The 17,577-nt window shown below is 36.1% G+C and overlaps 1 protein-coding gene across 6 annotated transcripts in view; it reads left to right on the forward strand.

Annotated features, from left to right (window-relative positions):
* The window catches only part of IRSp53 (Insulin receptor substrate 53 kDa), a 240,874-nt gene that overhangs the window by 112,469 nt on the left and 110,828 nt on the right, over nucleotides 1-17,577 (forward strand). For 2 of the 6 annotated variants that reach the window (XM_069502519.1, XM_069502520.1), the window contains exon 3: nucleotides 4,698-4,750. The exons of the other annotated variants lie outside the window; for them this stretch is intronic. The gene's annotated coding sequence lies outside the window, so the exon portion shown is untranslated. The remainder of the gene's footprint in view (nucleotides 1-4,697; nucleotides 4,751-17,577) is intronic. 6 annotated transcript variants of the gene reach the window in all.

Raw genomic sequence — 17,577 nt, forward strand, 5'->3', positions numbered from 1 at the left:
CCTGAGAGTTCTCCACAATTTTCTCAAAAGTGTGTAAAGTCATCCGCATGCCAATCAGCATTTGGCCAGCGTGGTAAACTATGTTCAAATTCTTCTCATTTTGAGAGTAGTGAGCCAGCGCAATCGGGCTTCGCACGGGTAAGCCCACCCGTGCGAAGCCCGATCAGGCCAACTGTTTCATAATAATGTGAACATTCAAGTGATCTTTATCTTCATGCATTGATACGAATAAGTAATAAGTAGTAAAAGTAAAGCTGCAATCAGTAGATATTCTCGCTTGGCACCTAAATTGTCACGAGAACGTATGCAAATAAGAATTTCCTCATTTGAATGTGCGGATGAGACACGTTGTCGCAGAGTATTAAATTAGGAAAACTGTGAATTTTCCGTTGTAATATAAACCCATTTCACTGAGTAAAGTGGATGTCTCAATCTGTTTTTGGGACTGTGACTTGAGATCGAGTACTTTAATAGGACTAGGGATATATAGTAATAGGTATTCCTTTTATTATTGCCTTAAAGTAGGAGTTGAAGACATGAAAGACTTTTAATTTAAAACAAGTATCGAACGATTGCTTCCTAAACTCTTAAGCAGTTGGAAAATATCTATCAGAAAAAAATACAAATAATAATTACGATTAATTTATATCGGGTTAAAGAGCATACCTAGGTTTTCTTTTTCAAAATAACTATTTAAAAAAGTAGCAATAACCATGCCCTGGTAGATGCATCGTTCGTCCAGTCACTTTATGAACCCTATAATCTGCGTAGTGAACCTATTTTATTGAATTCAATAGAAATGAATGGAAAGACGCTCCAAGAAGAAAATTTTGTTACTAGGTGACACTCACGATTTCATCTGCGTGGATTTAAGTTTTTTTTTAAATCCCGTGCGAACTCTTTGATTTTTTTAGAACAAATAATAATTTATAATATTTACTATTTTCTATGATAAATCTATGGTCTCTGGGATGCAAACTATCTCTGTAACAGATTGCGTCACAGTCAGTTAAACGGATTGCCGTGGAAAGCTAGCAGACACAATATTCTCGCACTTATAATATTAACACATAATCGTATGGATATGGAAGTATAGATAGTAATATTGAAATCTAGTATTAGGTACATAACAGTCTACGAACCGCATCGTTATCCTATCGTTTTCAAATAAGATAAATTACACTTTATTGCAATTAAATTTCTGAAAATTTCTAGTAGGTAATTACCTAATTATTGTGGAAAAAGGAGCAAATAGCCCAAGACCTCAGCAATGAGGATTACTACGCGGAGAAAGATAGATCAATTGATTGGATCCAATGTACCTACCCAGTTTGTAGGTACTTCACATGTAGTTTACCTTGTATAGGTATATTTTTACTAAATGACAGCACTTATGCAGTCTATCTGAACTCGTTTTAAATTTGCTCCAAACGGCTCACAAAGCTGTCGCAATTTAACGCGCCACTTGCTCCACATGCACGAGTAAAACGGGAACATTTTTCATTTGTATGCACTTTTGAACAATGATATTTTTTTAAAACGTCACTTCACAGTTCGCAATCGTAGAGAACGACTTCTGCAGATCTTTGGGACACTTGCAGTTTTAGTTGAGCAGTTTCAAGCCAGAGAAGCATTTTAGCGTTTATATGAGATATGTATACCTAACAGCACAGACCGTAGGTACAATACTATGTCTGTGCCTTTTTTAGAGAAGCATTTTTATTATTAAACTATTTACATCTTAATTTTATCTTTGCCTACTACAAATTAATACCTACCTATCTATAAATTAAAGCACATGATTATTCATAGGTAACTAACTTTTTAAGCATGCGTTGGTGATCCTTATTTTATTATAAATACTATACTAATCCTTATTTTACTCAAAAAGTGATCTACCTACCAAATGTGATTGTAAGGATTTTAATAAGTATAAGTATAAACTCGTTCGACAATAATTGTTTTCATTTATAGAAATCAAGAAGACGCCAAATTGCTGAAGCCAAATACTTAATCACTTTACTGTATAGCTACTAGACTATTTATTTTTCTAACAAATACGAATATTACAACTTCATTTTTAGGGTTCCGTACCTCAAAAGGAAAAACGGAACCCTTATAGGATCACTTTGTTGTCTGTCTGTCTGTCGGTCTGTCAAGAAACTAGGGTACTTCCCGTTGACCTAGAATCATGAAATTTGGCAGAAAGCTGGGTCTTATAGCTGGCATTTGGGGAAAAATCTGAAAACCGAGAATTTGTGGTTACATCACACAAAAAAAAAATTGTGGTCATAAACTAATAATTAGTATTTTCAATTTTCGAAGTAAGGTAACTATATCAAGTGGGGTCTCATATGAAAGGGCTTCACCTGTGCATTCTAAAACTGATTTTTATTTATTTTTACGCAACATAGTTTTTGTAATTATCGTGAAAAATGTCGAAAAATACGACTAAGTTACGGAACCCTCGTTGCGCGAGCTTGACTCGCACTTGGCCGGTTTTTGTGATTAAAACTTGCTCTGTACGTTACTGGCATTCTTCTGAAAATCATTGATCGATCATCCTGAACTTCTTCAAGTCTTTATTCATCAAAGATTAGCGAAGCCTAAAAAACTTACTACATAGATTAATCGTATTACAAATAAAAAGCCTGCAGCTTTATTTCATAAAAAGTAGGTTAAAAGATAATGATTTTATAGTACAAAGCACTACGTCACATCATGTTATTTCCCACTTATTCACGAGGATACTTATGCAGAATGATTGCACAAAAGCACTCCGTGCTGCTTTATATCCAGTTGAATGGAGTACTTACTGATGATTCTCGACATATTTAAATAACAAGTGGATTAGACTGAGGGTTGATCCATAAAATTGATGCCATTGAGTGAGTGAAGTGAATAAGTCGTGAATGAAGAAATGTATAGGTATTTAAATGGATGAAATTAGTAAAACACATCAATGTCGGCTCGTATTGAAGTAACTAAGGAAATGGCGACATAAAGAATAAGAGGAAGTGACTCACCAAATCTGTTCAGGCATTTATAGGTTATGGAGTAAAGAAAGGTCACATAGGTAGATACAGTACCCGGCAGGAAATATTGTACGTCGACCTTTAGAAAGAGATAGCGGTTTAGTAGAGCGTTGCCTATGTCGTTGAGACCCTCACATAGTATGAGTGGCAGAGACAACGCTCTACAAAGCCGAAACTTCTTTCTAAAGGTCTATGTACAATATTTCCTGCCAGCTACTGTATATTATAGTACGTGTCAGGTTGAGATTGCAATTGGGAGGGGAACGCGAGGGAACGCCTCGCACAACCGCACAGCTCTCGCACTAACCCGGTGCGGGCGAGCGCGGGTGACGCGCGGGTGTGCGGGGTGTCCGGTCGGGGGACGCGATTGCCATCTCGACCAGTCACGGACATTAACACTGAAAACATTACACTCCATTTTTGGGCAGTCGTGTAACCGCGGAAAAACTGAGTATAGCTTTAGCTATAACGAAGTCACGGGCACCAGTTAGTTTATTAGTAGGGATTGCGTGATATAAACACGTATAACTACATAGCATCTAGTTAAAGTCTCGTTTAAAGGCCAGGATAGACGAAAACACAACGCCACGGGCTGTAAACTTCATCATGATCAATCCATAGTCGGCTCACACAGAGCACGGGTCTCCTCTCAGTATGAGAAGGGTTTGGTCATAGTCGCTGGTCAAGTGCGGATTGGCAGACTTCACACACCTTTGAGAACATTATGTAGAACTCTCAGGCATGCAGGTTTCCTCACGATGTTTTCTTTCACTGTTAAAGCAAGCGATATTTGATTTATTAAAATGTACGTAACTCCGAAAAGTTAGAGATACGTGCCCGGGATTGAAGCTCCAAATCCTTAGAGCCTCAATAGCTCAACCGGTAAAGGTTAACCGGTAAACCGGACCGGACCGAAAACCGGACTGAAAACCGAAAGGTCGATGGTTCAAACCCCGCCCGTTGCACTATTGTCGTACCTACTCCTAGCACAAGCCTGACGCTTAGTTGGAGAGGAAAGGAGAATATAAGGGGGAAAAAACTCGAATAGGAAGCGGACGTCGTAACCACTAGGCTATCACGGCTGGAGGCTTGATGTAAGATATTTTTACATCGCACCAAAATCAAAATGCAACGTTGATAGAATTCGAGCGTCGAAACACTTAATCGTTAAAGTAAGATGAACCTCAATAGCCTACCAATAAAAATATCAAAATGGCTGCTATTAAAATTAAAAATAAAGTGTGATTGCTCATGGAACCCCTCGTGTTCGAGTCCGACTTGCACTTTACAATTTTTTTTTGTTTTGAGCTCAAATTCTATCAAAGTTTGTGAAGTGTAAAGTCTCATACTAAGCACGCTGCTATTTTCGCGAGTCGCTTCCACCATGCTTTGTGTCTATCCAGGCCTTTAAAGTGAGTCTCGTATAATAGTGCAGCCATTCGGCACCCTACACAGTGCGTTTGATTTGTTTTATTCGTTCCCGGGCACTTTCCCGCTCCCCATTCGCATGAATCAAACCGAGCGCGCTCATTTATTTGATACCGACGAGAAATATGCCAATACGGTTCGTATGCGTGCTGCGATTCCCTAAAACTGTTCAAATACAAATGAAACTCTATTGAATCTTGGTAAAGAATTGACAGTATTTTTTTTACTTTTTAGGTTTACATCATGTTATGAAATGAAACACAAAAGCAGCGGTCTACAATGTCACGGTAATATTATCGGTTCTTGCAATTCACGAAGGCGAGTGGCTCATGCTTGTGTTTAAGCCGTATCGGTATAAGTAACGTACACTGAATGTGTGCGTTTGCGAGCGCTTGCTCGCGACTGATTGGTCCGACATGCACGCACACTTACGCAATGCCCGTGTATCCAACGTAACCACAAGTAAAGTCCACTCGCCTTCGTGAATTGCAAGAACTGTACCTTAGTAGGCAACAGGTCGGAAGGACATAGGCTACTTTTTATCCCGGAAAACCAAAGAGTTCCCACGGGATTTTAAAATACCTAAATCCACGCGGACGAAGTCGCGGGCTTCATCTAGTGCTCTATAAAGCCGAAATCTCATTCTAAAGGTCGATTTACAATATTTCTTGCCGGCTGCTGCACGCCTGAAACCTGTGAGAAAAAAATACCCTGATCTGTTAGCTCTTACTTTTCCAGATTCCTTTACCTATTTGAAATCTACATCGCTGTCCTCTCTGTGTTCCTATTGATCTATTCCTGCACGTCTAGTTTCCTCTCCGTTTCCGTTTCAGTAAAAATTCATCCATAAATTAATAATACTTCTTATTTTACTCTGTTTCACTTCTTGCCTCCCTCTAACATCTGAAATGTTCCTCACGATAAATAGATGCTTTATTAATTATTTTTAGTTCCGTACCTTTAGTTACATCTTATACTTACAATATTATACTTACTCTTTATATGTACACCTCAACACATAGCAAAGAGTACAGACATAAGAAAAATAACAAGAATAAGGAAATATTTTAGCGTTTAAACTACCGTGAGTGATTTCCATTCTAAATAATACCAGCCACCCTCACAACGGGCTCTACGGGCAGCGGCACGTGCGTCCCGCAGTCAAAACCGCGGCGCGTGCGCGAACGGACTCCCTTGAAAAAGGACCCCGTATGGGTTCGAAACTAGTCGGGCTAACGTCGACTACACACGTGAGTAAAGCCGGGACAGATATTATTTAGAATAAGGAAATAGAATACAAAAGGCGACTTTATCGCCTTAATAATGATCTCTGCCAGGCAACCTTAGGATTAGGAGAAGTTAAGGAGATTGAACCTATATGTGTAACTGAATCGTCTTATCTTTGCAAATACATGGTAACTGTATGTGAAACACGGTAATCCTTCGAAATCTGGGCTACATGAATATACAGTCCTGAAACAACTTGCAAAAACAGTGACTTGTAAGTAGAAGTCGGTTTAAAATTGCAAACTACAAGTCACAAAGCCTTTGCAAGGTAATATGCCTCCTGGTGTACTCACATAACGAAAACGGGAGCATTCTTCTTGTGAATACGTTTGATAAAGCTAATACCACACTAGCGATATGTCAGTACCTAGACAAAAAGTTCCGTTATATTTTTGTATGAAAAACGCAATCTTCTATTAAAAATCGGCGGTGCAACAAACAGAAAAAATTGTTGTAGTTGTGTCATCGTTACCGGTCTAAGATCGAATGATCCAAACAATACCCTAATAATCTTAAAAAAGTCTAAAAATAGTCTAAGCTGATAAATCCGCCATAGCCCAATAGGTTAAAGTACACGGTAAAAATAATGTACATCGACCTTTAGAATGAGATTTCGGCTTAGTAGAGTACCGTAGCGTACTGTACTCATATAAACTGTACCTAATAGTGCGTTTGTTAATAAGTTTAAACACGCAAAAACCAACAAACCGACTGGGATGGAACTTGCAGAACAAAAGTTCGTTCAAATATTCATCATCATCGTCAACCGATAGATGTCCACTGCTGGACAATGAACATTGGTCTCTTGTAGGGAATTCCGTACACCACGGTCTTGTGCCACCTGAATCCAGGGGTTCCCTGCGACTCGTTTGATGTCGTTGACGTGACATTCAAATACTACTTCAAATCAGTCCTGTAAAGAATGGTGTAGAAACCAAAGTGGTATGAGTTTAACAAAAACTGCCATAACCCTTCCAGGTTTAGACTGCATCATCATTTACCACCAGGTGATATTACAGTCAAGGGCTAACATGTATCTGAACAAAATAAAAATGAGAATACCAACAAATACAGCGTAATTTGAAAATACTTGTGAAGGGTAAAAAGTGATATTTTCTGGATGAATAAAAATGAATCTGTGTTACTACGCTACGGAGTAAATAGGCTTGTTATATTTTACGTAGAATTATTATGAGATACCGGATTCTATATTGCCTGAAGGTGTTGTGAATAAATTCAGGTTATTGCGGGTGTGTAAATTCGGTAGTATTGGTAACTACAAAGGATGGGCGGCAGAACATTTTGGGCCTCGCATCCCTGGTATCGAGAGTGATTGGTCTAAAAGTACACGTTAACTAGTCTATCTATTGATTGATATTATTAAATTGGACAGTTTTTAAGTTTAATTACTTTGCATTTGTATCGAAATGAAATGTTTATTGTATCGTGCATCCAACTATTTTGCAATTTAAAAGCATAGTCAAACTTTACTAAAACCGGATGCAACTTTAATAAAAATTCGCCATTATAAACTTACAAGAAAGTATTTGTTTAAACCGTTTGACCGATTTTGATACAATGATATAGCTTGCATCGCGGGGCTGGACTACTACTTTCAGTCCCGCAAAATCGGAGTTCCCACGAAATTTTAAAAGCCGAAAATCCACGCGGGAAACTGCGGGCATCATCTAGTTATTATTATTATTATTTTTTATAAATTCCTACCCTAGTATTAATAGGTAAAACTTATTCATTTTGAGCATTGATACTTGATATTATCTTAATAGCGCTATTTTTTAATGAAATTATCTCAAATAGGTGGTATGTACGCAAAAGTATTCAGAGTAGTATTTCACCAAAAACATCATACTTAATATTTCACTGAATAGTCAAAAAATAATCTGTAGCCTACGAGCAAAATGCAACTTCAATTTTATTAAAATAGACACAAATCCCGCGAAACGTAAATACCACGCGGATATAATTTCGAAAGCCGACCGTGAAATCAAAATTTCGACGTCTCTATCCAATAAAGCAATTTAAATGTAAATACACAATAATATTATCGATACTCATTTTCCCCGGACTTATTTTGTATGACAACACTGTTTTATGTTCACATTTTATAATATATTTGGGTGAATCTTTCAAGGTCATGATAAAGTCCTTTGATTCCTCATTGGAACCTAAAATTGCTATAGCCAAAGTGTTCTATGACATACTTGTTTTGTTTTAAGAGACCCGAATTCTTGGGAAAGATATCAGGCTATGTAGTATTTTTAAACCTACTAAAACACCCTCGGTGGCCACCTTCAGCGCATTGGTAGGTTACGAGATATCTTATACTTAGTTCTAGTAGTATTTGGTTATGGCGGCTGCGGCTTTCAAAATTATATTAATATTGACAGTTCATTATAACTTGACCCCTGGCGTTATATAGGCGCCATTGCAAATCACGCAATAATAAACCCTAAAGTCTAAAAAATAAAGCAAACTTGGCAATTGTGCCAACATGACGGCAGGGGTCAAGTTATAGTAAACTGTCTATAGTTAGGTTTTTCATTCCAAAACGCTCCTGCCTTTATTTTGGGCCACAAAGCAATACAGCTTGGGACAAATCGGGCCATGACGTTATTGCATAGTATCGCGACACCTGTAACCGACACAGGGTACTGACGGCACTATATTACACTTATTGTAAACATGCACAGACTATTGACGTTTGGTAGCGGTTGTTTAAGTCAGGAAATTAACTCCTCAGTGTTGATGTATGCAGTGACGTGCGTAATGTATTACTATAGCTGTTGTGTGTTAGTTTACTATAGATAGATAGTTTGATTTAAAATCTTTATTGCAAACAAAACAAGAAAAACACAAGGAAACAAAAAACTAACACCCTATTGATTAAAGCAATCTCCACCAGGCAACCTGCTATAAATAAAAAGCTAATATTTGTTTTTAATGTTCAAAACATAAAATACTATCTGATGCCTGCGACTTCATTCGCGTGGATTTATGTTTTAAAAATCCCGTGGGAAATCTTTGATTTTTTGGGATAAAAAGTAGCCTATGTCACTCTCCAGATCTTTAAATATACACATGCAAAAAATCGCGTCAATCCGTTGCTCCGTTGCGACGTGAGTGAAGGACAAACCAACCTTAAAATAATGTAGCTACAGTACGCGGCAGAAAGTAATGTAAATCGACCTTTAGAATGACGTTTCGGCTTTGTAGACCTATGTGACGTTTTATCAGTCTCAACGACAGAGACAAAAGCGTTACCTCTTTCTAAAGGTCGATGTACATTACTTTTGGCCGCGTACTGTAAGTCATTAGTCAAACGCACTCGTCTTTATCAAAAGGGCACTAACTTTTCTATAAACGAGATTGAGCAAGTTATTTAGTTACCCTCAAAAGTAATTTAGAGCGAATTGATTTCGGGTAAAGTTCCTAAGCAAAAATATTTGTCATTCCGCAAGAATTTGTATAAAGTTTGTAATTAATTTTGGAAGCTAGAAGTTGATACAAGATAACCTAATCCCTTGAAGGCAAACTAAATTATATGCCTTTTGATCTGCTTTCAGGAAATTCACATTTAATCTACAAAGCGAGTCTTTATAACTTAAGAATTTGTGTAACCTCGAACAGCGATGAAATCATTTTATAATTTAAATTACGAGCAGATGACATTAAAATAGGGTGATAAATGTTGCTCCTGTAATATAAAATAATAATGAAATGCTAGATAATACCCGTGACTTTGTGCGCGTGGACTTAGGTTTTTAAAAATCCCATGGGAACTCTTTAATTTTCCGGAATATAGCATATGTCCTTCCCCGGGATGTAAGCTAACTCTGTACCAAATTTTATCAAAATCGGTAAAAGTGTTGGGCCGTAAAAAGCTAGCAGACAGACATACTTTAGCATTTATAATATTAGTATGGATTAATCAAAACTCAGGAGGAACTTGGAATAGATAGCTTTTGTCAACACAAGCTAAGGCAGTTGTCCCACCGTCGACGAAGAAGCGACAAGCTATCGACTATTTCCTCGTTCAAGAAACGTACAATCCATTTATGATGTCGTGTCGATAAAATGGATAGCACACTGTCAGCTAGAACTCTCTCACCACTAGATTATCGCAGACAGTAGTTATCAAAGAAAAAAAATGTTCAGCGACGCTCTCTTGGTGGTCAAAACCACAAAACACTCGCGCATTTTGTGCGTTGTAGTAACTGTATTTACTAGTAATTATTTTTGTTGTTTCTATTATTTTATCATTTGTTGTTTTTGTTATTTTATTGTTTGTAGTTTCTGTTATTTTATTTTTGTAAACCATTTTAAAAATATGATAAGAATGAGATGTGTAAATAAATCACTGTGTGTATTCTCACTTCACTCTTTGTGTATTAACAAAAATAGCACAAGGGACATATCGATCTATGATAGGCGTAAGGGATATGCTGATACGTGATAAGCTCTTGGAAAGTCGCTTGAGGAGACTTGGGTCATGTTGCACGTCAGTCGACACACTGCGTAGACAATGATGAAGTGTCCTACACGCGTCTGGATAGATCAAGTGAATGTCCGGCTGACACTGTTTACTACATGACTAAATTCTTAGACCCTGTGAATCATTGACAAAACCTAATCGGCTTTTTCCTCTTATTATTTGATAGTTTTGTTAACATCCATATCCATACTAATGTTATAAATGCAAAAGTGTGTATGTCTGTCTGTCTGTCTGTCTGGCAGTCTATCTGCTAAAATTTCACAGCCCTTCCATTCAATCGATTTTGACGAAATTTGGTACAGAGATATATTGATCCCGGGGAAGGATATAGGGTATTTTTTATCCCGGAAAATCAAAGAATACTCACGGGCTTTTTAAAAACATAAATCCACGCGGACGAAGTCGTGGCTATCATCTAGTTTTACCATAATTTGAAGAATGAGCTTTTCGCATAAAAAGCTACTACACTTTTTAAAGGAGATCGCCCGTGAACGGGCCCTCTTTTGTGGCGTCGTGTCAAAACTTAAATTTTTTTTTTTAAACGTGTTATTTTTTTACGATTATATTTTATAACGACTTTTTTTCACTCTATTATTGAAAATATCCACAATTACAGTCAGAATCGTAAACATGCATTTATTTTGAAGAAGTATTAATTAAATATAACCTCAATATCAGCAATATAAAAAATAAGATTTCTTTGTAACCAGGGTGAATAAATAGAAATCGTTTGCAGAATATAAAGAGTTAATTATTTGTCTAAAAAATAAAATTAAAACCATGGTGACATAACAATTATATTAGGGGGGGCCCAAAGCTCCTAAGAAAATGGGCAATCTCTTTTACTGTTCATTGATATTTCAAAATGTAAAAGAACCTGATAAGTATTTATACCCCTTAATCATTTAAAAGTTTCTTATTTCTAAGTAAAAAGTTGTGATATAAAAAATTTAAGTCGGTGCTGATTAATGTAGGAAAATAAATGATAAATCACTTTAATCTTACAAAAAGAAAACAATAAAACACGTGTATTAATTATTATGCTACTAAGAATAAAACTTAAAAAATGGCTAGCTATTGTCTTCTTATTTCTGTTGTTTAATTCACCTTTCTCCGGCGGGTTTTATTTTTGTTGCGATTCTTGTTCAGTTCAGAGATAACTTTTTCTAAAGGAGTTCTTTCTTGTATTTCATTGTTATGCAAATACTGTGATTCGAGTTAAGGATTTTATTATTGGTTGAATCAATCTTAGTCTCATTTCATTAAAGTATCCACTTTTCACCTCGATACTTTTGCATTCAACTTATATAGTATATAGTATCTTTGTTTAACAGTTAATAATTCAAATAAAATACAAGTGTATTTGAATAAAATAAGATAACGGGCTGTACGGACAGCGGCGCGCAAAGCAAGTGATATTTAATTACTTAAAACGCACATAACTGGAAAAGTTAGAGGTGCATGCCCGGGATCGAACTCCCGACCTCCGATTAGAAGGCGGACGTCCTGACCACTAGGCAATCACAGCTTTTTTCCTACCATAGAGCAGCGAGAAACCGTGAGAGTTGGCACCTGTATGTGGTCGACATCCAATCTAGTCGCATGAAAACGTTTTGGTTCAACGTTTCTGATACGAACCGCTAAGGTTTGAAATGCCATTTCAGCGCCCATGTTTCCTGCTACGTTTGATTTAAGTACATACTTTCAAGATAATGTGAATAGGTATCATCTAGGCAAGCGCGCTCTAACCTAGACCTCAGTATTGACATGATTGTCGTCAAATGCAAGCCAGAAGAAAGCCTCCGACATCCGTATCTTAGCGTGAAAGCTTCTCCATACAATAAATTCGTTCTATGTTAATGATGTTAATTGTAAGTTGAGAGGTCTTGATGAGCTCGAAATAAAAGGAAGTGCAGACGTGAACGGCTCAGATTGCTGGTACAAGCGCTGAGTGGGCTAGCGGTTTTGCCGCCGATTCACTTAATTGGCAAATCTTAGCTGACGTCGCTCTTTGCAATTACGTTCTATGCAACTCAGATGAGCTTGATTTAATACGTTGCAGTATTTCAAAGGAACGGGCAATTAATTAAGCCTCTAACGGTTAATGGTATAAGTGGTCTTGTTTTAAGCGCATTTTACCGGTTATTGGAGCGGAAATCGTTAGTTATGAAACTTTTTGTTGACTACAAATGTTGCACGCGATTTTGATATATAATATTTTAATATTTTATTGACCTGACTTCTCCAATGACGTTTTTTAACCTGTATCTACCTATTGTAGTTTTTGACGATATTATGTCGTCAGCATATAACAATTGACCATAAAAATAAATAAAAATAACTTTTATTACTTAATTTCAATTATAAGTTTTCTTATACTATTCACAGTTTATGTAACTTCAATCTTTGTATAGTAGCAAATTTAAATAGAAATTATGATGTACTAGCGATACATACCTATGCTGAATAACTGGTTATTGAAACTACATTGGACCATTAATAAAGCTCACGGACTTAAACCTTAATAGGCTTATCAAGTACCTATACTAAGATAAGTGATTTGATTGAGATCTATGCGGCAACCGGCAGACATGGACCTTCCAGACATTACTGACATTTCCGAATTTGACTATTGATCACAGTCGTAATTGAAAGGGATCGAGTTGCCAAGATTCTGGGCACGTATAGACAACATCTCGGGCCTTGTTTGCAAGCGATCCTGGATTCTCAGTACATCATTGTTATCTACATAATCGATTATCGATACGCTTAGTACATAATTTCCGGATACGTATCTACATTACGCGGCAGATCGAGATGGCAATCGTGGAGGGAACGCCATATTGATTTTTGTCCAAAAATTTATAGCAAGTGTCACGTGGCATAATGTGAGAATTTTAACGTTACCCCATATATACATCCAAATTTTTCTGGCATTCAAAAGTAATGGCGAAATAAAGAAACTCACTTACCTATACATACGTGCACTCTAAAAACATTAGGTACACTCCGAAGGATGCATAATATACTTATACTTATCCGAAGGATGCATAATATACCGTAGTCATACTATCAGTACCTAAGTGCGCGACAGGACGAGATGTCCCGCATGTCACCCGCGCTCACCCGCACCGAGTATCGCGAGGCTGTGCGAGTGTGCGGGGCGTACCAAAGTCAAAGTCAAAGTCAAATGATTTATTCAAAATAGGTAATAATTTACGCTTATTGATGGTCTGGTATGGTGTTAGATTTGTAAGATATAGTTGTGATAATTATAACGCAAACTTAAAACTAAAGCTACGAGGGTTCCAAACGCGCCCAGGTCTGAGAAGAGCCCACAACAAACTCAGCCGGGTATTCTTTTTATTATCACCACTTTACAAAATTATTGAAACTTATTAGAACTATCACAAAGTCGTTAAGCAACTCATTCCCAAGCTTGCTTATCATTTAAATAATCCTTTACATTGTAATAGGATTTTTCAATTAGTTTACGTTTTATGAACACTTTGAACTTGTTGAGAGACATCTCCAATATGTCTTCTGGAAGCTTATTATAGAAACGTATGGAATTACGAGCAAATGAATTGCTAACTTTACTGAGCCTAGAGGCGGGCATTATTTTTATTTCTAGTATTTATATTATGACAGTCACTTTTTTTTTTTAATTTATTTATGTTTTTATGAACGTACAGTAAATTTTCAAAAATATATTGATTATGCACTGTCATAATTTTAACTTCCCTAAATTTAGTTCTCAGCGACTGCCATCCGCCCACCCCGATTGCCATCTCGATCTGTCGTGCACTCTAGCAGCAAAAAATTTTGCCGGTCATTTTTTATTAAATGGTAGTTTTTTTCTAAAACTGTCTGAAAAACCTTATTATACTTTTAAAATACCCATTTAATAAGGTATCACGCGAGGGGGTAAACCAAATTTTTTTTCGACTCCACTCCGACCCATGCCGGTGCGCATTGCATTTAACTCGCTGAGTTTTTGGTAACTTGTAAGTTACCTAATATTTAAATCCCCAATAAATAATGTCATACAATGTCTATTAATGATAACTCATAATAAAACTGTTAAGTAATATTTTTTGAAATTAACCTTTTTTTGTAAAGAGTAAAACAACATTAAAACTTAAACGATTAATTAATAATTATAACCTGTTCGTGTCTATAAGCAATGAGCAAATTTATTGTAACATAAGACATCTACTTGATAATAATTTAACCCTCCGTTTTTTTAATGTTACAACTTGCAATTCGAGAATATTTTAATGAAATAATGAGTGAAGATAAAGAATTTATTTGTGCGTGTTAAAAATAAATAAAACAAGCAATCCCTTTTCTTTGAATCTGACATAGTACATGTATCATAAAGATATTTAAACATGGCAATTCAATTAAAGCCTTTATCGAAAGGATTGTAATGTAAGAGAATTTTTCTTATTAAAAATTAACCATAAAGTTGTTGTAACGATTCTTTTTAAAACCTTTTAATAGTATAAAATTTTAACTTCATAAATGATAAATCGACATCCAAAACTTGGCTGGAACAAAAAGGATTTTCAGTTTTGGATTCTAAATTCAACGCAATATTTATGTGAAGTAAACGAGTGGAATGGACTATAAATTGGGTTCCAAACGATGTTTCAAATAAGTTATCGGTGCCGTTTATGGGCCGATATCACGATGAAAGCCCTTTTGGCACCAGGTGTACTTCCATGTAAATATTCTATTAAGATATTGTGACTTCGAGAGTTTGTTGCTTGTGCTGAGACATCAAGAAAGTAGGTCTCAACTAAACATGTTGGTTCACGATTATAGTGTTTATACAATATCCCTTACCTTTAGTATTAATACCTAATTAGGTACTAAATTTTCCTCCGTCAAGATAGTTAAAATTGCTAAACCTATCTAAATATATGAAGAGGTGACTGGCTGACTTGACTGACTGACTGATCTATCTAACCTTTTAAAATCTAGTTAGCCTTAATGATTGCCAAACTTCGATAGGAGAAGACACTAGAAGAAGAAGAAAAGATACAAGGTGAATTGTTTAAGCCTATCTCGATTCCGATTGAGAACACACAATCAGATAAGTAGGAATCTCGGTTATGAGGCAATTTGTTGTGTTGGTACAAACACAAAGTAATACCAAAGTCATGTGAACTGTTCGTGTTAGGAACGGAATGGAAACAATTAATACGATTCCCATGCGGCATGGCAACGCTGAGACTTTCCAATTTAACTTGATAAGTTCCCTCTTCCCAGCTCCATTTTAGATAATACATTTTCAGCCGACTCTCTGTTATTTTTATGTTTTTCTTATCTATTTTATTGGCCCATTATGATACGAGTCGAAGGAATTTCGGCTCTGTATTACTTTTATATTGCTTTTTTTCGGAGTGTCTTTCCCAAATATACCGATTTAATAATATTTTATCCTGCTGCATTATTAAAGAACATACTTGCTTCATAAATGGAATAGCACTATATTGCATCATTCTTGGAAAATCATTGATATACCACACTATATCATAATATGACTTAGTTTCTTCATTCGGTGTTTTCTGCTATGTATAACTTAAGAAGATAACTTCAAGGCAAGATTTAATTACCATCTTCAAGGCAAGCGCGCTCCAACTTAGACCTCATATGGTCGTCAAGTGCAAGCCTATCCTGCAATAAAAAAGTTAGATAAGTAACTTTATTAACTTTTTCTGTAAAGATAAGTCTACGTCAACATTTCTACAGTAATCATGTAGTAGGTTCCTACTAACTCTTGAAAAAGCAAATTTTTAAATCATCTATCTTTCAATAAGATGAAAACATTTAAATTACGAAACAGATTACGCTCATAAAAGTAAAATTTCATGATTTTGGAGGAACATAAAGTTTGAAAACGTGACAATATTCATAATTACAAATCGTGGTAATTTTATGCACCCTTAACGTGTTTCAGAAGAGTACCTATTAGGGCTGCTTTGAAGACATCATCTGCTGATTTAGCGATTTAACATGGAAAAGTTTTTAATTTTTTTTTTTGTGGACCCTTTCGAAATATTTATATATTTTGCATGCCATAAATTTTATACGCTGATCAATTGGAAAACATATTATACTAAGAACACCCGGCAAGAAACTCAGCAGTTACTCTTTTTAAAGGCTGAAAGAAAGAAAGAAAGAAAGGCTGTTTAAGTATATTATAACATATCATATTCTATCAGTTTAATTTGCAGTTGAATGCAAAACGAGTGCTTACCTGCAACTTTGTCACTAAGAAAGCCAGCGTTAAATTTCTATGCCTATATCGCAAAACATCGTCACTTCAAAGGCGCATTAAGCATTTAAGATAATAGATGTAATATTATTAAACTGTAAAACAAGAGAACTCTCTAAAACTTAACATTTTAGCCACTGACATAAATCCGGAATTTAATCTAACTTTCTTGGAAAGTGAAATATCGATTCATAATGACTTCTCCATAACCAGCCATCTAAACAATGCGACTAAGGAAAGCAAATTTCTCGATAAAGCAAAATTAATGATGCGAACTGTAATACTTACTTACCTACATTTCTTCTTTCGCGGTTTGTGTTTGTATTCTTGCTCTAGCTACGCACTTCTGGTTCAATTGGCATCATAATATTATAAAATCTGGATGATGCCTACCGCTTCGCCTAGTCGCGGATTCAGGTATTTTAAAAATCCAGTGTCAATTTCTTTTATTTTCTGGAACAAATATTAGCCTACTAGATGATGCCCGCGACTTTGTCCGCGTGGTATTAGGCTTCTTAAAAATTCCGTGGGAACTCTTTGATTTTCCGGGATAAAAAGTAGCCTATGTCACTCTCCAGGTCTTTATCTATACCCATACAAAAAATCACGTCAATCCGTTGCACTGTTGCGACGTGATTGAAGGACAAACCAACAAACCAACAAACAAACACACTTTCGCATTTATAATAAGGGTACTAGGATGTCCGTCCCCGGGGTGCAAGCTCTCTCTGTACTTTTCTTCAAAATCGGTTAAATGGAAAAAACTAACAGACAAACATATAGATAGACAGACAGACATTCTTTTGTATTTATAATATTAGTATGGATTCGAATTCATTATATTATTAAAACCACAAACCTACTTTTTTGCTGGTGTAAATTTTTTCTCCACTTGAAAACCTACTTTCAAATTACCGTCTACAGGCAATAGCGCTCTTTTGGCTGCATTATCACTTATCTTTGGAGTTATGATGTGCTTAAGCGCATGGCTACGCAAAAAAATACTAAATGTACCCGAAGTCCTAGGG

Source organism: Maniola hyperantus, chromosome 13, assembly GCF_902806685.2.
Source record: "Maniola hyperantus chromosome 13, iAphHyp1.2, whole genome shotgun sequence".
In the NCBI taxonomy this organism is placed as follows: Eukaryota; Metazoa; Arthropoda; class Insecta; order Lepidoptera; family Nymphalidae; genus Maniola; species Maniola hyperantus.